At 37.9% G+C, this 24,939-nt stretch overlaps 1 protein-coding gene across 1 annotated transcript in view; it reads right to left on the bottom strand.

Annotated features, from left to right (window-relative positions):
- LOC149224236 (BURP domain-containing protein 6-like) overlaps nt 1–24,939 on the bottom strand; it is a 40,418-nt gene that overhangs the window by 13,865 nt on the left and 1,614 nt on the right. The gene's annotated exons all lie outside the window — the stretch shown is intronic.

The raw sequence follows: 24,939 nt of genomic DNA, 5'->3' as shown, positions 1-24,939 counted from the left end.
CTATTTTCTTACGGTCTCCATTTCTCCATTACATTTTTGGTTGTTAAGTTTTCGCCTACTGAGTCTGTTTTTTGCTGAGGGTGGTGTATCTGGTTTTCTCGGCGAACAATCAGAGATTTGAATATCTGAGACTTTGTTTTGAATGGGCTCCTCGATCTGCTGACCACATGTCTTTTATCATTGTTGGAAGGGATTTGGGTGACTTTGTTTCTAATAATCTCAAGGTGATGGATATTAGTCCTATTCCTTTGATGGTGGCGAATATATCTTGCACAATTACATATTTATTACGTTGTTGGTGGGGTATCAATTGTGGACGTGCATATTACATATTCTATTTTTCCCATCCTCATTTTTGGTGGCTCCCGTGTATATTCACCTCAGGTAGTGGGTATGATCAATTTTTCATTTATTGTTGGGTGTTATTATACATGCATATTTGGGTCTATTTTTGGATACGACACGGCTCCTTAACTTTGATCCATAGTGGGCGATATGGATCTACCCTCTGCTGTCGCATCCACCTTCTTGGGATTGTAAGCGTCTTGTTATACTTCGTCATGCCCTCTCGATCTATATTCTCTTCTTTCTCCTTTATAGTCTTTGACCGGATACCTACCCTGATTTGGCAGCTGGTTCCTCGCTATATGTCCCTAACATCTTCCTTTTAATATTTTCCCTCTTTGCACATGGCCCACTTGGTTGCTTTTGTAGCCTCTTTGGACACTGATGTGTCGTCACAGGAGGATTTCTTACATGCAACCATTGCTATGGAAAGATCGCACCTCCCTCATCTCTCTACGTTGCCTTACCCTACTAGCATTGGTTTCTTGAACATTACCCTACCCAATGCATTTATCATAGGTGGAATTCAAGATACATCTGGTTCTATTGATCATTCATTTCCCTTGGGCGGTAATCGACAAGGCGCATGACCACATGGTAAATACATCAAACCCTCCTCTGGTACTAAACTCCTTAGCTTTGGATATTATTTAATGTGGAATCGTGTTTCCAGTTTATAGAAGTGAGCTTTGGTGGGAAGGTGGTATTTTGCAGACATGAAGGAACATGATAAGAAAAATACTTATGAATGGTTTGTACAACTTTCATTTCCTACACCAGAAAGATTTAGATTTTATCGGGAACATTCCATGGGTTCATTTACGTAGTTTCCTCCACCTGCATAGCTGGTATATGGGGTTCAATCCCTTTCGAGACACACCCAGAAATAATTTTATTTGGGTTAAATTGTCAGGCCTCCCACAGGAATTTTTTACGTGTAAGGTTCTCATGGAGTTGGAAACTCTATTGGACATTTTGTGTATGTTGATCCAAAATTTATGGGTGTCAGTGATAAACAGGTTGCTTGGATCCATTTAGAAATGGGTTTCTCTAGCTGACTTCCTGGACAAATTGACTTGGCATGGAATGAATATGTTCACCATCAGCAACTGGATTACTGGTGTATCCATTTTAGATTCATGTTATGCCATCATACCGGACATATTTTGGAACATTTCCCAAGAATATTTTCTCGCAAAGGACAACATAGACGCAGAGGCGATGGACGCAGGGACTGCAATTTGGATGTTGCATATGGAAAATTGGAACACTTAGGTACTGAAAACAAATTTGATAAATCTCCTGCTTGCATTGATATTCATTCCTCCCCCTCTTTCATTTCCCCTCATCCTCTCCCTAACATTTTTCCACCCCTCGTCAACCTCTATCAGAGACCTTCTCTCATTCCATCTTAGCTGCTTAATTCGCCTACCAGGGATCAACATATTACCCCTCTAGGACTTGACCTATCAAACTCCTCTCTGTAAATCCCTCTAAGGTGACTTTCTCCACCTAGCACCATCATCTCGACCTCTCCTCCGTTAATTCCTTCCTCTCCTCGATCTCCCTCGCAGTCGCTGAATGGGGCTGACTTTCCCTCCACAATTCTATGGATAGCAACCTTGATTTTATTTTGGCCAACCACTCTCTTGATCTGGCATCTCTCATTGTCCATAAGGGAGCCCCTCATCCCACTCCTATCCCTATATTTCCTAACTCTGCTCGCAATGTCACTATCTGTAAAAAGGGGAAGCGTGGACCTCGGTTTCCAAATCCGCGAGACTCTGAGGATCTACATGATATTCCCATCACCTTTATTTTCACTTGGGTTCTTAGAGATATATAGCCTAATGCCTCTCTTATGCTATGAACTGCCTCTCCCTGAACTTGTGTGGCCTGGGGGGCCACTCCAAGCTCCTATCCCTCAAGCACCTCTTCCACTCTACTCACCCTTTTCTTATTTTATTACAGTAGACAAAGACTATAAATGATAAAGTTTTGAATTACTTCTACAAAATCTTCCCGGAATGGCATATGGTCATTGTTAATTCTCGTGGTCTTTCTGGAGGTATGGTCGCTCTCTGGGATCCTAGATGGACCACTAGGTTGGCCTATAAATTTTTTGAAGGAGTTCTCCTGTCTGGTTACATATGGGGGTTGTTGCTAGCCACAACACCTACCTACTTTAGCCTGACATTTTTTTCTTCTTTATTTGGGTGCACTTAGACTGGCAAACCCTTATCAATCTTTTTTTCTTTTACATGGCAAGCCTACCTAAGTCTGCCCTTATTAGATCCAAGGGCTCAGATTAAACTATTGAGCTCCTTTTTATTTACTCTACCTATCTACTTAACTGCCAAGATTAAACAGTTTGGTCAGATTTTATTCTCTATCTCTACAGCATGAAATTGAAAAATGAATGAGCCAAGTTTAAATAGTTTGACTCTTCATCAATTGTGGCATAAGTTTAACAAGTTGCACACAATTTCTTATTACAGAAAATGAAATAGTAGTGGCATTTAGACTTGCACAATTTCCTGGTCTATTTTTGTTTGGGGTTCATTTCTTCTTATTTTTTGACCATTTTTATTCTTTTTACGCTTTTATTTTTCTTTTAGGGAATATCCTCTTTACATTTTTTAAATTTTTTGATTTTTTGACAATATGGAAAACCTTTGCAACAAGGAAAGGTATGAACATATTACATAGCTCATCAAGTCAATCATGAAATATGACACCTATTGGTATAGGAGCATAACATTGGCTCCACTTGGGGATGGCTTTTCCTGGTGGAAAGTCAAGAACAACAGGTCAGATGGCCTTCTGAATGACTTTGACTGTGCTCTAAAATCTCCTTCTGCTAGTTGCTTTATTATATGTATGACAGTAACACTTTTGAAGCTTAGGGCCTTCTCTTCGGGCTTCAACTCCAGCAAGTTACTATCCAATCCAAACTGTGACATTACCAAGGATATAGTATGTACATGTTAAAGTAAGAATACATTAAAAAGTTGGATCAAAGTAATGTTTCAGCATCTGACCATTAACTGGCCCTTCTTCTGTTTCTATACCATCCAAGTTCTTCAGAAAGTAAGTATTATTCCCTTGCAAGGCCTGGATAATAAAAGGTCCTTTCCATAGGAAGTCAAACTTCCCATGTTTTCCTTTATCCTCTCTCCTAGAATCCCATCTTAAAACTTTTCCTCCAAGGTAGAAATATTCTGCCTTGGTTCTTTTATCAAATATTTTCTTAAGTTTCTCTTGTAATACTTGGGATCTTTGATACACTTCTTCTCTAGTCTGCTGCAGATGGATGGTCTGGTTTATTCTCCTTTGAATATCATTGGGTTCCACTTGAGCTTCCTGAAGTAATTTCATTACAGGAACTCCTAAAGATGAAGGAAATATAGCATCCATGCCATAGACTAGTTCATAAGGACTAGTTCCAATTGATTTCTTTGTAGTGAGTCTGTCTGCCCATAGTGCATTAGTAAGTTTCTTATGCTAATTTTTCTTGTTTTCTTCCAATAATTTCTTAATAATATTAATTAGGCTTTTATTGGAAGACTCGGCTAGACCATTACCTTGAGGGTAATAGGTTGTGGAATGGCCTAAAGTGATATGGTATTTATTACAGAAACTTATCATCTTCTTGGATTTGAAGGCAACAACATTATCAGTTATGATCTTTTCAGGACAGCCAAATCTAGACAATATGTTGGTTTCTAAGAATCCTATAATCACTGTGTCATTGTCTTGTCTGGAAGGAATGGCTTCTATCCATTTGGTGAAATAGTCTGTGGGAGTTAGAATCCATTTATGTTGGCCAGAAGAGGGAGGCTGGATTTCTCCAATGAAGTCCAAACCCCATTGCTAGAAGGGCTTTTCAGTGGAAATTGATCTTAGGGGTAAAGGTAATAGTTTTCTCCTGCCTTCAAAAATTTGACATTTATGGCAAGCAGTGACAAATTTCTTTACATCAGCGAACAAGGTTGGCCAATAAAATCCATCCCTTAGGATTTTGTCTGCAGTTGATTTCCAGTAAAAGTGTCCACCACAGTCTCCTGCATGAAATTCTTTGAGAACCTTGTCAGCTTCTTCCTTTACTAAACAATTCAATAGAATACCTTCATGTTTTTTCCAAAAGAGAGCATTATCTAGAATACAAAATTTTGAAGCTTTCATTTTTAAAAACCTTTTCTTTGTTGAGAATGCAACAAGATGATGGAGCTTAGTGGAAAGAAGTCGCCTTCACTAAGTGGGCCCGCAGGCTATTTTTGGCGCAAAGTCTATTTTTAGACTATGTCTATTTTTAGACATATGGATCATGGTCTATGAGTTGCAGTATGTTATTTGTGGATGATTGGTCATGTTGGTAAAAATAGATGGACTTCTATTTTTAGACATATGGGCAGGTTTCTATTTTTAGACTGCCAGGCTGAAAATAGAAAAGTCAAATATTATTATCTCATAATAATATTTGGACTATAAACATTATCTTATCCTCTTGGAGCACTTCAGTTTGAGCTACAGATGTGGCACATGCAGCTGTCAGAAGGAAATATGATTTTCTTATGGGTCAGTTGAGCTATTGCATGCAGGACTTCAGTTAGAACTCATGTGGTTGAGTTTGGTGGAGTTGATTGTGGAGTTGATGGAGTTGTGTTCAGTTTGACTTGGTTGAACTAGTTGTATTCAGTCTAACTAAAGAATACTCTAGTAATGAGTTGTGTGAATTAAATATTAATTAATTCACTAACTATTAACTCATAAAGCAACTGAAGAATACATCAGTTAACTCAGTGCATGGACAGTTCAGTGGAGACAGGTGTTAGAGGTTGAGATTTCTATCAGTTGTGACTATAGTTGTGCATGAGATCTTGCACAATCAACGGGATTGAGTTATGCCAATGAGGACTGCGCAGTGTGGGCCAATACCAAGGTAATTGTAGCCTGTGCTCACATGATTTTCACTTTGGATTGTGCAATGGAGGCAGGCAAAGCAGCGGTGGAGATTTGAACCTGTGACTTGTTCGGATCTGAGCTAGTTTTGTGTGTAACAGGTGGAGATAGTACTGAGTACTTGTGAGGAGTATTGTACTATGTATTGTTACATGTTCTCAATCATTATAATATACAGATAGTGTGGGGTTTTCAGCTGTATGCTTTCCCCGTGTTACATACTGTGTTAATGTGTGCATGCGATTGATGTTTCATTGTTTTTGATGCTACTAAATTGATGATCAACGTAGAGGAGATTATGTATTGTGCATGTATTCCACAATAGTGTATAATCGGGATAATCTCTGTGAATAAGTGTTTAATTATTCGAAATTTCTACATGGTATCAGATCTGTTGATCATCAAATCTATTATTCAGTAAGTGTTTACATCTTATTTCTTCAGGCAGAGTCTGTAATCGGGCCAGGTAGCCTCTGGATTCATCCTTCCTTTGGAAGGTGAGATATCCGGTAAAATCCCATACAGTCAATCTCTGTACGAGAAATAATTTGTTCTCACGAATTCTAGATCAGAGGCGGTTGAGTTTGGAGCTGGTGGAATTCAAATTTGCAACAGTGTTTTCTTGGTATCAATGTGGCAATGTATTTCAACGGATTGCGATTGGAGTATGCTCTTGAGGGCAGCTCGAACTATATTGCATGGAAGGACAGGATGGAGGCGGTGTTAGATGATAATGGGCTGAAGGATTTCATAGAGGCTGAGGTCCCAAAGCCTACTGATACTGCGCAAGTTGATGCTTGGCAAAAGAAGACAGCAAAGTGTCGAAGGATTCTGTTGGAGGGCGTGAAGGATCACATTGTGTCCAGCCTGCATGGAAAGGCTTCTCCATACTTTATGTGGAAAGCGTTGACAGATCTATTCCAAAGCAAGAGCGATCAGAGGAAGCTGGTGCTCAAGGATAAACTCAGAAACATTAAATGTGAGAAGGGAGACAGTATGCCCAAGTATCTCACGAAGTTCACTCAGTGCAGGGATGAGCTGGGAAGTGTGGGGGTGACTGTCGATGATGAGGACTTGGTGAGCTTGGCTCTCCTTGGTCTTCCGAAGAGTTGGAATTCCTATCAGGACTCTGTCAATGGTCGGGAGAAATTGCCAGGATGGGAGAGACTTTGGTCAGATCTTGTGCAGGAGGAGATCAGGCGGAATACCAGGGACGGATCTTCATCAAAGGGACCTGATGAAGAAAATTGCACTTTGGCTGCCAAAGCAAAGAAGGGGAAGAACAAGAAAGCTTCTCATTCCGGTGCGAAAGGCAAGAAGCAGGACATGTCCAAGGTGAAGTGTTTTCACTGTCACCAGCACGGACACTATGCCACTAATTGTCCGCAGAAGAAGAAGAAGAAGAAGCAAGCTGCTAGATCTGCAGTAGGGGAGGCTCTAGCCTCGCAGTTTGAGCTTGATTTTTCATTGATCACATGGTTGGTTTCAAGTGTGATGGGATCGGTGTTGTTCTTGGACAGTGGTGCGTCTTTTCACATGACAGGAGATCGAGATTTGTTTTCTGATCTGGAGGAGAAAGATCTTGGAGTGCACATCGAGATGGGCGATGATGGTAGATACAGTGCGACCGGTATCAGTACCATTTCCTTTGAGAGGGAGTCTGGTAAATCCTTCGTATTGAAGGAAGTGATGCATGTTCCAGGATTGAAGAAGAATCTTATCTCTGTGGCGATGTTAGAAGACAAGGGATATGATGTTGTTTTCAACAAGGGAAAGGCTTTCCTGCACAGTAATACAATTGGAGAAACCCGGAAGATAGGGGTTCGAGTGAGGAACCTTTATCAGTTGCATGTAGATGGCTGCGCAGCAATGGCATGCAAGGCAGAAGGATTGGTGAGCCGGGATGATGGCGAGCTGTGGCACAGGAGATTGGGTCACCTTCACCATGGAGCCTTGAATATACTGCAGCAGATCACTACTGGGCTTCCTAAAGGCACTCTTGCACAGTCAGATCAGTGCAAGGGGTGTACTTTGGGAAAGTTTGTGAAAGCCACCTTTCACGAGAAGGATAGCCGCGCCACGACGATCCTTGAGAGAATTCACGTGTGGACCTTTCTCAATAGCTTCGACAACAAAACACAGGTATTATGTGATCTTTGTTGATGATTTCTCTCGTAAGTGCTGGCTCTTCTTCATGTAGAAGAAGAGCGAGACATACTCAAAGTTCTGTGAGTTCAAAGCACTGGTCGAGAAGGAGTCGGGGAAGAAGGTGAAGGCTCTTAGGAGCGATAATGGTGGTGAATACATCTCTGGCGAGTTCAAGGACTTTTTCAGCATAGAAGAGATTCGAAGAGAGCTCATAGCCCCCCATAACCCACAGCAGAATGGGGTTGTTGAGCGGAAGAACAGAACAATCGTGGGTGCTAGACGGGTGATGTTGCATGATCAGGACCTACCCCTTCACTTGTGGGCAGAGGCATGCAATACTGCAGTATATGTGCAGAACCGTTGTCCTCACAGGATACTTGGCATGAGTACACCCGAGGAGGCTTATTCTGGTAAGAAGCCTGATCTTTCTCATTTGAGGATTTTTGGTGCTAACGTTTACATGCATGTGACGAAGGATGGCAGGAAGAAGTTGGAGCCGACCGCAGAGGTTGGGATATTTGTGGGGTACACTGATACGCCCCACAACTATCGTGTGTATTTGCCAGATAGTGGCAAGACTATTTTGCGACGGGATATAAAATTTCAGGAGGAGAAAGCCATGAAGTGTTTGCTTGAGAGGGAGCCACACTTGTATGCAGATGAGGAGCTATTAGTTCCTAAAGATGAGCTTCAGGACGTGGATCAGCCACAGGACGAAGTTCATGGAGTGGAAGAGACCACTCATGCAGCGCCAACCATCAGAGGGCGAAAGCGCTTTACAGAAGCTGAGCGACTGGCTCAAGATGCAGAGAAGGTTGTAGGACCACCTACAACTCAACGTAGACAAAGACAGTCACCTGATCGGTACATTGGATACATGGCTCTTGTGAGAAAATGTGTTGTGACTGAGCCATCCTCTTTCGAGGAAGCTGTGGAGGATCCCGCATGGGTAGATGCCATGGTGGAAGAGTATGATTCGATTGTCAGAAATAGTGCATGGGAGATTGTCCCAAGACCGGAAGGGAAATCAGTGGTGGGTTCGAGATGGATCTACAAAGTTAAGCAGGCAGCTGATGGGAGTGTGGAGAAGTACAAGGCAAGATTTGTTGCCCGAGGCTTTTCACAGATAGAGGGGATCGATTATGAGGAGACCTTTGCACCTGTCGCAAGGTATTCTTCCATACGGACGATTCTTTCTCTCTCAGTGCAGATGGGGTGGCACATTCATCAAATGGATGTGAAGACTGCGTTCCTCAATGGAGTCTTTGAGGAGGAGGTGTACATTGAGCAGCTCGAAGGTTTTGAGATCTTCAACAGCGAGTTGCATGTGTGCAGGCTCAAGAGAGCATTGTATGGGTTGAAACAAGCACCACGTGCTTGGTACACATGGATAGACAGTTATTTCACCGGACTTGGATTCTCCAAGAGTGAGGCGAATCCAAACCTATACCAGATTGTGGTGGAGGGTAAGTTGCTTATCATTGTACTTTATGTAGATGATTTGATTCTAACAGGTGATGAGCTGTTGATACTTTCATGCAAGGATGATCTTGCTAAGGAGTTTGAGATGAAGGACTTGGGCCTCCTTCATTATTTCCTGGGATTGGAAATCTGGCAGCGCAGTGATGGACTATTTGTTTCTCAGGGTAAGTATGCTCGGGAGATACTGGAGAAGTTCAACATGCATGGCTGCAAGCCTGTTGATACTCCTCTTCCTGGAGGTTGGAGGAAGGAGGATGCCACTTCAGCAGAAGAAGTGGATGCCACTGTTTATCGACAGTTGGTGGGGTCGCTTATGTATCTGGTCAATACACGACCCGATATATGCTATGCTGTTAACCAGCTTTCACAAGCTATGGTTAAGCCAACCAAGCTCTTCTGGAAGGCAGGCAAGCATGTATTGCGTTATTTGAGAGGCACATCGGGATATGGATTGTGGTACAGATAGGAGGATGAGGTGAAGCTATGTGGCTTCACGGATGCAGATTGGGCAGGGAGCCCAACGGACAGAAAGAGCACATCAGGAGGGGTCTTCAGTATCGGGTCGACAACAGTTTCTTGGTACAGCAGGAAGCAAAGATCCGTGGCACTCAGTTCAGCAGAGGCCGAGTATATTGCAGTAAATTTGGCTGCATGCGAGGCTATATGGATGAGGAAGATCCTGGACGGTTTGTTCGGTTCTTACTTGGAGCCTACTGTGATTTATTGTGATAACCAGAGTTGCATTAAACTCTCAGCTAATCCAGTATTTCATGATAGATCTAAGCATATTGACATCAGGTACCATCATATCAGAGATTGTGTGCAGCAGAGAATCATGTTACTTTCATACATTCCAATGGAGGATCAGGATGCTGATATCTTGACAAAGGCACTCACCAGGAGCAAATTCGAATACCATCGAGGCAGGATAGGGGTTGCTGATAATCCATATCTTGTTGAGAGGGAGTGTTGAGAATGCAACAAGATGATGGAGCTTAGTGGAAAGAAGTCGCCTTCACTAAGTGGGCCCGCAGGCTATTTTTGGCGCAAAGTCTATTTTTAGACATATGGATCATGGTCTATGAGTTGCAGTATGTTATTTGTGGATGATTGGTCATGTTGGTAAAAATAGATGGACTTCTATTTTTAGACATATGGGCAGGTTTCTATTTTTAGACTGCTAGGCTAAAAATAGAAAAGTCAAATATTATTGTCTCATAATAATATTTGGACTATAAACATTATCTTATCCTCTTGGAGCACTTCAGTTTGAGCTACAGATGTGGCACATGCAGCTGTCAGAAGGAAATACGCTTTTCTTATGGGTCAGTTGAGCTATTACATGCAGGACTTCAGTTAGAACTCATGTGGTTGAGTTTGGTGGAGTTGATTGTGGAGTTGGTGGAGTTGATGGAGTTGTGTTCAGTTTGACTTGGTTGAACTAGTTGTATTCAGTCTAACTAAAGAATACTCTAGTAATGAGTTGTGTGAATTAAATATTAATTAATTCACTAATTATTAACTCATAAAGCAACTGAAGAATACATCAGTTAACTCAGTGCATGGACAGTTCAGTGGAGACAGGTGTTAGAGGTTGAGATTGCTATCAGTTGTGACTATAGTTGTGCATGAGATCTTGCACAATCAATGGGATTGAGTTATGCCAATGAGGACTGCGCAGTGTGGGCCAATACCAAGGTAATTGTAGCCTGTGCTCATGTGATTTTCACTTTGGATTGTGCAGTGGAGGCAGGCAAAGCAGCGGTGGAGATTTGAACCTGTGACTTGTTCGGATCTGAGCTAGTTTTGTGTGTAACAGGTGGAGATAGTACTGAGTACTTGTGAGGAGTATTGTACTATGTATTGTTACATGTTCTCAATCATTATAATATACAGATAGTGTGGGGTTTTCAGCTATATGCTTTCCCCGGGTTACATACTGTGTTAATGTGTGCATGCGATTGATGTTTCATTGTTTTTGATGCTGCTAAATTGATGATCAACGTAGAGGAGATTATGTATTGTGCATGTATTCCACAATAGTGTATAATCGGGATAATCTCTGTGAATAAGTGTTTAATTATTCAAATTTCTACATTCTTTGTTCTGGATAACCCTGGAGGAGCCTGCAGGTTTAATAATACATAAATTATATTAGCATACCAATGTGAATCTAAGAAGGCCTGGCTGATTTGTGGAGTCGCCATCTCCTGTTCATTATCCAGTTCATTAATATCCAGGGCTTGACAATTTGTTTCAGTCATGAGTTTGGCCAATCCCTGTCCTTTTATAAGCTTTGTAGGTTTTATTTCAATATCATACTCCAATATAGTAGCAATCCATTTACCTCGTTTGCCTTCAATTCCATCCTGGGTTAAGATGTCTTTGACAACAGCATTTGGTACATAGGCTATTACATGGGAGTACAATATGTAGACTCTAAAGTCTTTAATAGCTTTTACAAGTGCAAAAGCTTGTTTTTCCATGATTTTGTATTTTAGAGGTGCATCCCTAAGTGCTTTGCTAAAGAAGGCTATGGGTTTTTCACATCCTTGATCATCCTTTAGTAGCAAAACAGCTGCTATGGTGTGTTCTGATGCAAATGAAAATATTATGAAGTCTCTATCAAACTTTGGACTTGTGAGGACCGGTGTTCTAGTCAAAGCCATTTTAATTTCTTCAAATGTTTGTTTGGCTTCTACTGTCCATTTAACCTTTGAATCATTTTCAACATATTATTAAGCAATCTAATTAATTCAGCTAAGTTAGATATAAATATTCTTAAAAGGTTAATCTTTCCTAGGAAAGTTTGAAGTTCTTTAACATTTCTAGGGTGGGGTATTTGTAGAATAGCTTCTATTCTAGCAGGATCAATTCTAATGCCATCTTTGGAAATAATATGGCCCAAGAGTTTGCCTTCCTCTAGACCAAACAAGGACTTTTTAGGATTTCAAGAAATACCATATTGTTTGCATTTTAAGAATACTTGTTTCAGATGATCTAAATGTTGTTGATCTGATTTAGAAAAAACAGTCAGGTCATCTAGATATATAACCAGAAAATCATGAATTTCTTTTGCAAAAGCTATGTCCATTGCTCGTTGGAAGGTTGCCCCTGCATTCTTAAGTCCAAATGGCATTTTAACATACTTGAATGTTCCCCATGGTGTTGTAAAAGCATTTTTATCCTGGTCATCAGGATGAACCAGAATCTGGTTATAGCCTGAGAACCCATCCAAAAGTGAAATCCTAGAGGCACCTACTACCCTTTGTAAAATATGATCCATCTTAGGTAAAGGGTAATTGTCCTTCAAAGAAACCTTATTTACATTTCTTAAATCAACACATAATCTGATTTCTCCAGTTTTCTTCTTGGTAGGTACCAAATTAGATACCCACTCTGAAAATCTGATAGGAGAAATTATCCCTGCTTCATACATTCTTTAATTTCCTTTTCAATTAAGGGAAGCAGTATAGGGTTAATTCTTCTGAGCTTTTGTTTGAATGGTTTTTTATTTTCCTTCAGAGGTATTGTATGTTGAATTATAGAGGTGTCATAAGATTTCAGGTCTTCATAGCTCCAGGCAAAGACATCCTGGAATTCTCTCATTAGTTCAACATATTTGAGTTTTTGATCAGGGGGCAAAGATTTGGATAATTTTACCATTTTTGGATCTTCTTCAGTTCCCAAGTTATAGTCTTCAATGTCTGCTTTTAAAGGTTCCATCTTGGGTTTCTTTGGAATATCATTGAAATCAAAGAGATCTTCCAAAGGAGTTAATCCTTTAGGCAAATGATTATCTTTCAAATTAATAACTTCAGATTCTCCTTCAATAATTTCATCAATGTCCATTTCTTTAAGATCCTACATTTCTTTGTTGGTAAATTTTGTTGGGTGAAGCATTTGAGTTGCACTTTCTGCTAAAATGTCTGTTTCTATTTTATTTGTTTGATCAAACTCACTAACTGTATCTACATCTATGTTAATACTAGAAAATTCTTCCTCTAGGGTTAAGAAATTGTTAATCTGCTTATCACTGTCAAACACTTGCCAGTTCTTTACATTGTTAGGTATGGCTGGTCTGTGTCTAATCTCAGCTGTGAACTGATGATTAGGTTCAAATGGTAATTTACAGGTGCTGGCAAACATTGCCAGGCTATGAGCTTGCAAGTTATGTTTTCTTGGGATTTTGGCAAGTTGAGTTTACAGAAATGTATTGAGAATCTCTATCACTGTTCCTCTGTAAGATCTTAATCTGGGATCATTTGTGAGAAACTTCCCTTTTATCTGTTGAATGATTAAATCAGAATCTCCTAGGACTGATACCCTAATTGCCCCTAAACTTTTGACTAGTTTAAGACCTAGAAATAGAGCTTCATATTCTGCCATATTATTAGTGCACCTAAAGTTTAATCTGTAGGCATGGCCTTCAGCATGATCATTTTCAAGATTGTGCACCCAAACTCCTACTCCTGCTCCTAATTTGTTAACTGAACCATCAAATTCTAAGTACCAAAGGATCTCATGTTCATAATTAGTATCAGGAGTCTCAGGGATCTGTTTAATAGGGAGATCTAGTTTTTTAGTTTCTTCTGGTTTCTCTTGGGTATTTGATGTATCATTGTTCTCAGAAATTTCCTGGATTTGAACACTAGACTTTTCATTTGTAACTTCTTTTAGTTCTACTGCTAAAACTTTTACTTCAGTTGAGGGATCATTTTCAGCATTGTAAAGAATGAAAGAATCCATATCAGAGTGTACTGAGTAGATAGGGAAATTTTGGGGTTTCTCCTGACTACTTACCACATATTTCATTAAAGTTTCTCTGTATAGTTTCTTAGGTTGACCAAACACTGAAATAGTAGCATAAGACATGTCCAATTGTATATATCCTTAGAGCTTTGCACCTCAAGATCTGGATAATAGCATGCCATACTTTGGTGGAATATCAACTACTACTATGTCCATTAAGATGGTTTTGGCAGGGTATTGAACTAGCGATACACATAAGTCTTTGATCAATCCTAGACATCTGACCTGACTTGAATCAAAAGAAAAGAGGTCTTTGTATGGCCTGGTGATGTCTAGGTCTAGTTTCTCCATTACAGATTTAGGCATTAAGTTATGAGAAGCACCAGAATCAAACATGGCATTATGAAGTATTTTATCATGTATGTTCAAACTTACATAGAAAGGAGGAACTCCTCCATCTACTGTTTTTCCATTTACTTCAGGGCCAAAAATCAATTCAGGTTGGTCATCAAAAACATTTACTGAATCTTCATTCACAAAAATTTGGAGTGATCTATTGATTTGGCTTCTGTAGACATCATGTTTAGCTAATTCTGACAATGGAACAACTATTTTTAATTTTCCTACTTTAGTCTCAAGATTAAAAGGTTTTTCAGTCTGAGTTCTTGTATTTCGGACAGTTGGATTCTCTTTTTCCGTTGTATTCTCTGTATTTCTCTCCTTTTCAGGAGTGGGGTTATGGGCTGAAGTTGTTTCCAAATCAACTTCTGGAGGTTCTTCCACGTTTCCTTTGGAAGGAATTGAAGTGGAATATTGTTTGTTATTTGGTTGATTATCGATACATCTTCAATAATTGGGTTATTTGGATCAGGATCTGTTCTGGAAAGAATATGTACAGGGGTGGTATTGATCTTACCTTTGTTAGGTTGCTTTGTATCTTTCTGTCTGTTGATTTCAGGGAGATCTATTCTTCTGCTCCTCAGATTATATTGCTTGTGGACTTCATAAATGGTTGTATCATATCCCTCCCTAAAGTCAAATGATTCACTTGACTGAGTTTGGAATTGTTTAAGCATGTGAGCTTCTTGATCCTCTTGAGTCAAGAAAACTTCTTGTTCATTGTTGAGTCCCATCAAATTAATTTGAGTGTCTTCTATTGGTTCATCAGAAGTTGAGGCTGCAACATAATTTTCCTGGAATGGGGGCCTAATATTTTGGTCAGGCCCATTCTTTCCATTGTTAGGTTTCTGGTTCTTCCTGAAATTTGGATTTCTCTCAGTATTGCTTGTTTGACCATCCCAAGGGGATTTTCTCTCTATTGTTTCTACTCTATCTCCAAGCCTGTCCATTACTTTAATAATAGCATCTAATTTCTGTTCAAAGGCCGAAGGTTCTTCTTTCAAAGGTATCCTCCTTTCAGCTCTCGCTTTAGCTCGTTTGGAAATCAGGTTGGCTTCAACACTGACAGCTATACTTTGCATCTCTTCTAAAGTTCGAGGAGCTCTTTCTCTAAGTTGGTATGCCATATCAGAATCAAATCCATCAGGGAATTTGATCAAGGCCAAATCTGGAGGAGTTCTGAGATTTTGAGGAATAGCATTGCAAACATTATTGAACCTAGTGCAATAATCTTGCACAATTTCTTGTGTTCCTCTCCTCAGGTTTTCATATTCTGACAAAATCTGGAGAGGATCTTTCTTCTTTTCCCATATGTTCAAGAATGTTGTATAAAGAGCTTGTAGTTCATTGATACTGTTTGCAGGGAGGGCTCTAAACCATGTTCTAACATCTCCAGTCAAACTTTGAACAAATACACTCATTCTAACATCATCAACATCAACCTCATATATTTCAAAATAGTCGGTCATTTTTTTGGTATGTTGTTGAGCTGTGTAGGTGCTAGTGCCATCAAAAGGGGTGATTTTACTCTGATAGTCTTGGGGCATAGCCCCTGGATTGGCAGGTAGGTGCAGAGGAGTATACCTGCTTGCCATGGCTGCAGGAATAGATGTGAAAACTGGTGGGGTAGGGATAACAATGGTAATGTGAGTTATAGATGGAGGGGTGGAAGGTGTAGCTTGAGGTTGGGAAGTCTGAGGTGTTGATGATGAACTTGGAGAGGCTGTAGTAATCATAGAAAGATTTGGTGTTCCTTCAGAGGTAAGCTAGGATTGAATGGAGTTATGCAAATGCCTGTCAAGATGTGAAGTGACAACTTCAAGTTGCAAATTTTTGATAAATATTGGATCATGAACTGTGTGGGCTAACCCAGATTCCGAAAAGGTTACAAATAAAGAGGTTTCAAAAAAATCATCAAAAGGTTCATCCTCCAGGTAAATCCACTTCACAGGACAGGATCTTGATCTGTATAGAGGCCGAGAACTAGCAGAACTGTCTTGGCTCTCTTGCCTCCTAAGAATCCTAGGAATCAGATTAGGATTTTCAAACACAGGTGGTGGATTTGGATCAGGATTAGCTCTGGTGTAATGAATCCTTTCTGAAGCCAGGTTTCTAGGTATATTTTTGGTTTTTTCTCTAAATGGGTGTTATCAATACAACTTCAACAATCTCTTTAAGAGGTTTTAGATATGGGGTTTGAACTTTCTTAAAGAATTATTTGGTAACAGGAACTGATCAAGTATTTGAAACCAGATTTCCAATCCATAAACTAGATCGGAGATAAACTAAAGCAGCATTCATTTACTTCTGCAATTGCAAAGCAAGAGCAATTCAAAGGCTACCTGGCTAACTTCAGGCTTCGTCTATAGCTTATAAAGTAAACAGTAGTAAAAAACAAATTATTCAGGTCCCTAGTGGAGTTGCCACTATGTTATCACTCAGATTTTCCCAGAAGTTGTAAGAAGGGGAAAGGGGTCCGAGGTAACCACAAACCAATATTTTAGACACAGAATCTAGCCAATCTGTGTCCAGAGAGGGCTCTCTCTTTAAGTTTTAGCTTTGTTTTGAAAGATATTAGGCTAGTTGTGAAGTTTAGGAGTTTTGTTTGAGTTTGGATGGTGAGATTCAATAGCAAAGAGATAGGACTAACTAGTTTAGGCCATTGGGCTAATGGAGTCAAAGAAGATGGCTTAATTGGATTAGGTTTCTTGACAAAGGATGGTTTTACAGAGCAAGATGGTCAAACAGGGAACAAATAAAGGTTTGAAATAAATGGAATGGTTTAAAAATGGGTGAAGAGCAGTTAAGAATCCTTCAACCTATTTGAAAAAAGGGAACTCGAATTGATTACTAATAAAGAGAAGTCAAGTATTCTTTAAGTGATAATCAAAATGAACGAAGTAGAAAACATGAGCAATCAAGGTTTCACTGTTTATTCTAATTCAGAAGAAAACATAGAGAATAATAACGATTAAAAACAGAGTGCAATCAAGCTTATTCCGAATTACTCTTTTTCATTTATCATTCAGATATGAAACATAGATGATATAAGAAACAAGGAAAACTTTAAAACACAAGGTATAGAGAACTTATTGATCCGGTGTTTGATTCAAGAAATTTGTGGAAAGTCCTTTGCCTCAATTCTTTATCCAGCAAGCCATACGAAAGTTTGGTCCAATCAGCACTTTATTCCAAAATAACCAATATTACAGCAATGTATATGAATCCACCCTCAATACTCCAATTGAGGGGGTATTTATACAAAAAAATTTACAAAAAATATCTCATAACAGAGTGAGATAGATTCTAGGGTGACTAATCATATTTTACAAGAAAATAGAGACAACTAGTCTCGAAGATAGGAGAAAGGTAAACTGATGTTGTGCTATTCCTATTCTTGCTGAGTGTGCTGGAGGCAAGCCCTTTTATTTGGCTTGTTGTTGTCTTCTTTAGTAACTCCGTGCTGGCTGCCCTGTTTTGACTGATACTCTTTACCTGTTTTGATACACTTCGACTTGTTTGACCCCTGTTCATCTTTGTTCATCTTACTATGGTAAATAGCTCAAAATTTACCTTTTACTAAGGATAAATTTACAAAATTTCCAACATGTCTTCCCACCATTCTTACTAGACCTTCATAATGGCCTTCTGAAACTTCGCACTATGCAATCCTTCAACGTCCATCTCAATCCTACACTTTGTCCCATAATTATCAACATGTTTTGTAAGGAACAAGATAGACTAGGATATTTCAGGACTAATGTTTTCCTTTTCATGAGTGAATTCCATTTGTAGGTATTGTTATCTTGAGATGATAGGATGATTCTAAATGAGGAAGCCAAGGAGAGGCTACGAGAGAGAACTTGTAAAGAAGAAGAACCAAAGGGACCATCATGAAGAATTGAAAGGAATATTGTACCAAGATAAATACATGGCAACTCATGTTAACTCGGAAGTTTTGGACACTCATCTCAACCCTTTGGATGGTGAAGATAAAGAAGAATCAAAGATCCATCATGAAGAAGATACAAAGATGGAATATAGGAGAAAGGTTTAGCCCGAACACATCACAATGAAGTTGCATGCCATAAATGAAAAGTCATGTTTTTTCCAAGTTTCATCACAAAGTCATATGTGTCAATGTATCTTGCCACATCATTTGTGGAATGTAATTATTGTATTTATAAAAATGAGAAAATGTAAAATGTGTGGAAGACCAAGGGTCCCACATGGAATGTGAAAAGTCACTAGAAAATTCTAGAGTCATTAGAAGTCCAAAGGTCACATAGGAATTTAAAAAGTCATAGTAGGAGTTCAAGAGTCATGAGGGAGGTCAAGAGTCACATGGGAGGTTAAAATTCACCTCATTTGTTATAAATACACCCTTGTAGCTCAAGAGAGAAGATTTTGGACTTTTGACTTTTCACCTTGGCTTCTCTAGTTTGGCATAGGAGAGAAGATATTTCTTTGGAGGAGAAAGTGGTGACTTAATGTTCCAATATTGGTGCTAGTGCGGTAGCATTGTAATTGTATATATTTAGACTTTCACTTAATATATGAAGCTCTTTAATCTGCCGCACTTTCATGCATATGTCATTAATGATTTTAAGGCTATTATCTCCCTGTTTACAGTGTATGTTTATGTTAACACATACTAATGGAAATGAACTATTTTGTTGGCTTTGGTATGCACCTTATTGGATGTGTGTTGTTACTTTCTTTTATTATTGTTGTTATCTTGTGGACTAATTTGAAAGTTAATCAACGATTCTTTCATGCTCTTGTGGGTCTCTTTTATGATAGTACTATTAATTTTCTTCTACACACTCACTCTCTCTTTTCCCAGTCATGAAAGTACCTTATATGCATTGAAATTGTATGCCTCACAGTGTCTATTGATATGCGGTTCCTGATGAACATGTTTGAAATGTTGGATGAGCTCTCTTTCGATATCCTCGTGTGCTTCCAATTTTTCTCCCCGTGGATTCTGTATTTGAGTGATGTTATTATGCATTCTTCTCTGTATGGTGGTGTGGTGAAAGAATTTCGTATTCCGTTCTCCCTCTTTTAGCCATCTTATTCTTGATTTCTGCCTCCAAGGAATCTCCTCTTGCCTTGTTCTTTCATCCAGTTGATTCTGAAGGCTATGTTCCTTTTCTGCCAGTGTTCCTATCCTTCCTTCATTGATTATTTTTTGCTGAAGTTCCATCATTTCGTGGGCCAGATCCTTTTGGGCTTGAAATATATTCCCAAATGTCATTTGGTTCCATTTCTTGATATGCATTTTGAGATTTTTTAGCCATTGCTGAAGATGATACATTTGTGATCCTGTAGGAGGGATGAATCTTTTCCATATTGAGTGGACCAGGTTGTTAAATTCTGGGTGAGTATGCCAAAAAGCTTCATACTAGAAGGGTCTTCTTGTGTAGTTACCAAGCCTTTCCCATTGTAGAGATATAGGCCAGTGATCTGACCTAGAAAGAGGCAGGATTGAGGCAGAGAAGTTTCCTCCTAAATGGATGGCATTGTCAGATAGCAAAAATCTATCCAATCATGATGCTATTTGCTGTGAGCCTGATCTCTTATTGTTTCAGGTGTGCATGCCATTGTTAAAGGGCATATCAATGAGCCAATTGTTTTGTATGTACTCTTTGAAGTGATTACTTTCCATATCTAGTTTGAATCTGCCGCCATTCTTCTCCTCAAGCTTAGTAATCATATTAAAATCACCACCTGTAATCTAAAGACAATGGACTTTGGTGGAATTGAGAGCATATAATGTGTTTAGTAATGCCAATTTATTTGTGGCTTCCTGAGGAAAATATACATTTGAGAGATGGCCATGCACATTGGTCCCTATAATATGAAAAGTGGCTTGAATAAGATTATGATTAGCATGGAAGTCAGTGAGCAAAATAGCCTGTGTGTTCCATCCTATTGCCAATCCTCCTGAAGCCCCCGAGGCATCAACTGCTACTGAATGGCTCCCTGGCCAGGATTTTGAGAGGATGGTACCAAGTGTACTACTGCTACCTTTTATTTATTGCATGAAGAAAATATGCATTTTTCCTGCTGTATCATGTTCTTGATCACTCTATACTTCACCGGGCTATTTAACCCTCTTAAATTCCATGGAATGAGCTTCATGAGTCAATATTGGGTTTCGACCAGTAGTATTTTGTTAACTTGGAATATATTCCTGATTCCACCAAAATTTCCCCTATGATGATGGTTCTTTGCAGATCTATCTTTCTTCCTCGCTTCTTGGTATCTTTGAGAAGGTTTTTCCCATCCCATTGACTCCCCGGTTGTATCCCTAATGTTCGTTGCTGATGTGCTTTTGAAAGGATTACCTCCAAATTCTCTAACTGTCTTTCTGGGATTTTTTCAAATTCTTTCTTCCTGCATGCTTGCTCAAGGCTAAATATATCTAGATCCCCAATGTCAATACTCTATGGTTCCTCTTCCATACGTTTGGTTCACTATTTTCCGCTGCTAATTCATTTGTGTGGATTGATTCTTGGATTAAGTTTTCAATTTCCATTCCATTCGGAAGCCTTTCGGTTTCCTTGTTGGGACTGTCTATTGGGCTTGCCATGTTTACGGGTGACTTCATGCTTTGCCTGATGTCTGAGGTGTGGATTAGCAAATGAGACTTGGGTATATCTTGAGCATGGATTGGGGATTCAGAATCATCCAAGGTTGGATGAGCAAGGATGTCAAAGCTATTTCTAGTTGATGGATTAGATGAGTTTGCTGTAGGATTTCTAAGGTTTGAGGTGGGTTTTTTGTGGTGCTTTTTCCAGGAATTTACTTTGGTGAACCCTTCCGAGTCTGGTTTTTCTGAGGATTTATTGGCTTTGGTGGTAGAATTGATGGGGCAATCACAGAAAAGATGTCCATGAGCATGACATTTCCTGCATCTGAATGGAATATGTTCATAATCTATGGGCTTAATCCATTCAAAATCATCATGGTAGAGACTTACAGAATCTGGAAGTGCTTTGTTAAGATGCATGTAGACACAAATGCAAGCATAAGAGGTATACCTTCTGAGTTTCATTTCTTCTGCCACCTTTATGAAATCACCCAGTCCATTTCAAATGTCTTGCAATGATTGTTCATCCTAGTACTCCAAAGGTAAGGAATACAGACGAATCCAGACCGGTGCCCAGCTGAAAACCTCTTTGTCTGGATTGAATCTTTCGATCTAGTCTCTCAGATACAAGCCAGCTGAGTTGAAGAAATAGGTGCCGTCGTCTAGTATTATATTATGATCTTCTAAGCAATTGAAGATAGTTGTAAAGAAACCTTTGGGACCAAGTTGCAGGGTGACATGCCCTTTTAGGCTTCCGTTTGGCTGCGATCCATCCTTGCAGGGCTTTCTCCGTCGACCAGAAGCCAATGAATTTCCCTATAAGAGTGTGGTCCTTCATAAATTGGATCTATGTATTGATCCGATGCCCCGACAGTTCTATCTTGGGTCGTTCTGCTGTAATAGGTTTGCATGTAGCAAAATTCGCTTTGGGGGTTTCGCTATTCAAAGTGGGATCCCCTTGCTATTGTTTCTGAGGCCTTGCCTCTGTATCTGGTGAAGTTTTGTTTTCCTTTTGTGCTGCTGGGTCGTTCTGTGCTTCAGTATTGTCAGTCTACATCTTTTCTGGAGCCCTTTCATCTTCATTTGGAGTTTGAATCTCATTTCTTCCAATAGGGGGAGGTGCAGAGTCCCCCCCCAGAAGGGGATCCATTCCAATGTTCCTTGCTGATGATGTTCACTGTCGCCAGAGAGTCTGATTTGTTATAGTGTGGAGATGTACAAAAGAATTTAGAGGCGACAGAGTTTGCAAGAAACCCTAGCTGGCCATGAATCGCCGGAACTCATAATCAAAAATCAATTTCGGTCTATAAAAATAATATTAAACCAACTATTAAAATGTATTTCTAACTATATATTTCATTATTTAATTTATATCCAACACATTATAGTGTATTCCTTCTAACTTGCATTATACTTAATAAAATGAAAATTGAAAAACATATGTAACCACAACTTAGGGATGATAAATTACTACAATTTATATAAGAATTCTTAGAATTCCTAATTTAAAAACGTTTGTAATCTTCTCTCATATAATATATTATTGTAAATAATAAGGAAATAATGTTGAAAATATGTATATTGTTATATTCGTATTATCATAATCTCTACCAGAATTGTAAAAGCTAAATATACATATATTTTATAAAGCTAAATATACATCTATTTACCTTTAGAATATTATAGATAACAAGGAAAACGCGTTCACTCATGAAGCTACCATAGATATTCTTTAATATATTTTATAACAGAACGTAAGCGCCAACCTCTTTATAAGAATTTGAATTTTTATTATATAAATTATCAACAGAATGAGGTCCAAGCTAAAATCATTATTTATTCAAGTAAAATAAATGGATATTATTTAATTAATATAAAACTGTTTTTTATTTTTCACTAAAATTATAAAATTTTATATACATTTTTTTGTCATAATACTTTTTTATAAACCTTAAAAATATAAATTAATTTATATTTAATTACGTCAATAAGCATGTTTTATTTAGAATAAGGTTTTTAATTTTTTATATAATTATCAATAATTACTAGTATACTCATTTAATATAAATTAATTTATATTTAATTATGTCAATAAGCATGTTTTATTTAGAATAAGTTTCTAATTTTTTTATATAATTATCAATAATTACTAGCATACTCATAAAAATTAAATGATTGGTAAATACAGAAAAGTATCGATCCATAATAAACATTAAAATATTTTGAGGCAAGGATACAAATTTTGACTACATTAAAAAAATAACTTGCAGTAAAACTAGATGAGCGAAAACATATAACTGACTGGAGAGGAAGCACAGGCGATGACGACAGAGTTGAAAGACGACAACAAACTGACCCTTAGACACCCTGAGAGAAATAAGGCAACAACGCCATCAGAAGAGTCGAGCCATGAACAAGACTTGCACCTAGAGGTGGCAACAGTGAAACCAACTCCGTGAAAACACTGAACCTCTAACAATGATACCGACAAGCAAGGCAAGCAGAAGTTGTAGTAGCAAGCCTAGCTCCAAAAGACACACAAAACCTCCTCCAACGATGGCGACAAGCACTTGGAAAAGCAAGTAGGACGTCGAATCGATAGAAAACCAGGGCAAAGAAGCATGAAAAAGACAGATACGATGGCTAGGGCATCCATTGAACCCTCTCCCCCCTCAATGCCTGCTTGTTTGCTCCATCAATGACTGACCAATATTCATTTTCAGTATTCTTAGTATTAGTTACAAATCAAATGCCGAGATTTATATAAAAAATAGTTATGCTCTTTACTTAAAATTAATTAATTAAAAAGAAAGGTCATATGAACATGGGTTATAGTTTTTAAGGCATGTGGTATTAGTAAGTCATGGTATTGTAACAAAGCCTATTTACAAGTTAATAATCTCCATGGGAGAGTAAGGATAAATCTTCATGGTTAAAAATCTTGTTTTATAGATATAAAAAAATGACCAATATTCATTTTTAGTACTCTTAGTATTAGTTACAAATCAAATGTTGAGATTTATATAAAAAATAGTTATGCTCTTTATCTTAAAATTAATTAATTAAAAAGAAAGGTTATATGAGCATGGGTTATAGTTTTTAAGGCATGTGGTATTAGTAAGCCATGGTATTGGTCCATGGTATTGTAACAAAGCCTATTTACAAGTTAAGAATCTCCATGGGAGAGTAAGGATAAATTTTCATGGTTAAAAATCTTGTTTTATAGATATAAAAAACTTATATACTAGTATAGATCCATCTTAAGTATGGATCTAATGAGAGAGATCAAATTTCTTTATGTGCAAACTTCTTTTAGAGTGCAAAATTTGAAAAAAAATATTGCATCCCTCTCATCCCATGATGGATCCCAATGACTCTCTATATATATGAAATGCTTTTTTTTTATTGCTTAAATTGTATTTTTAAATGCTATATAGAGTACATTGTGCACATTAAAATAGTTTTTTTTTATTAATATACTTTTAAGTATACATTAAAATAATTTATTGATAACCCAAATTGAATTTTTTTGTTATTATGAATGAATTACGCATATCCCTCTTATTATTTTTATTAGGAAGTACTTGATATTTTTTTATTTTATTTTTTAACTTTCAATTATTTTTTTCTTTGGACAATTGAAGATTTTATTATATACAATAGTAAAATATTTTCTTTGAAATATATATATATATATAAAGTTGATATTGATATAAATGAGTTAGCTAAGATCTTCAAACAATTTATTTAAATCTCATGTGAAATATTTTTGAAAAGTATAAGATTTAAATATCTTACTCACGCTTTTTTTTTACTTCTAATTATTTTACCTCCTTTAAAGTTGATATGAAATTATATTACTTTATATGAACAACTTACTAAACATACATGGAATATTTTGTTTTTGTTTTTTACTATACTTTACATTACTTTTCTATTTAAAGAATACATTTCTTTTCTATTTAGAGAATATTTTATTTTTATTTTAAGTAGGAAGTGTGTCAACTCCACATTGAATATGGAATAAATTACACATTGTCTTTATAATAAGTTGTAGAATAAACCTTTTTTTTATTTTTTAATACTAATAATTTAAATAAACTTAATGCGTTAATATTACTAACTATTTAATTTAGATAATCACCCTAATTAAATAAATAAATAATTAACATGTGAATAATCCACCTTCAACCTGGGAATTAGAAAGTACAGCAAATAACAAATGCATGCAAAGATGAGTGGAACATAACAGT

This window comes from Pinus tabuliformis, chromosome Q, assembly GCF_031772625.1.
Source record: "Pinus tabuliformis cultivar Carrire ecotype Pingquan chromosome Q, CPIR1, whole genome shotgun sequence".
NCBI classification, from domain to species: Eukaryota; Viridiplantae; Streptophyta; class Pinopsida; order Pinales; family Pinaceae; genus Pinus; species Pinus tabuliformis.
Note: the sequence above shows the minus strand (reverse complement) of the source record. Positions and strands in the feature narration are given on the sequence as shown.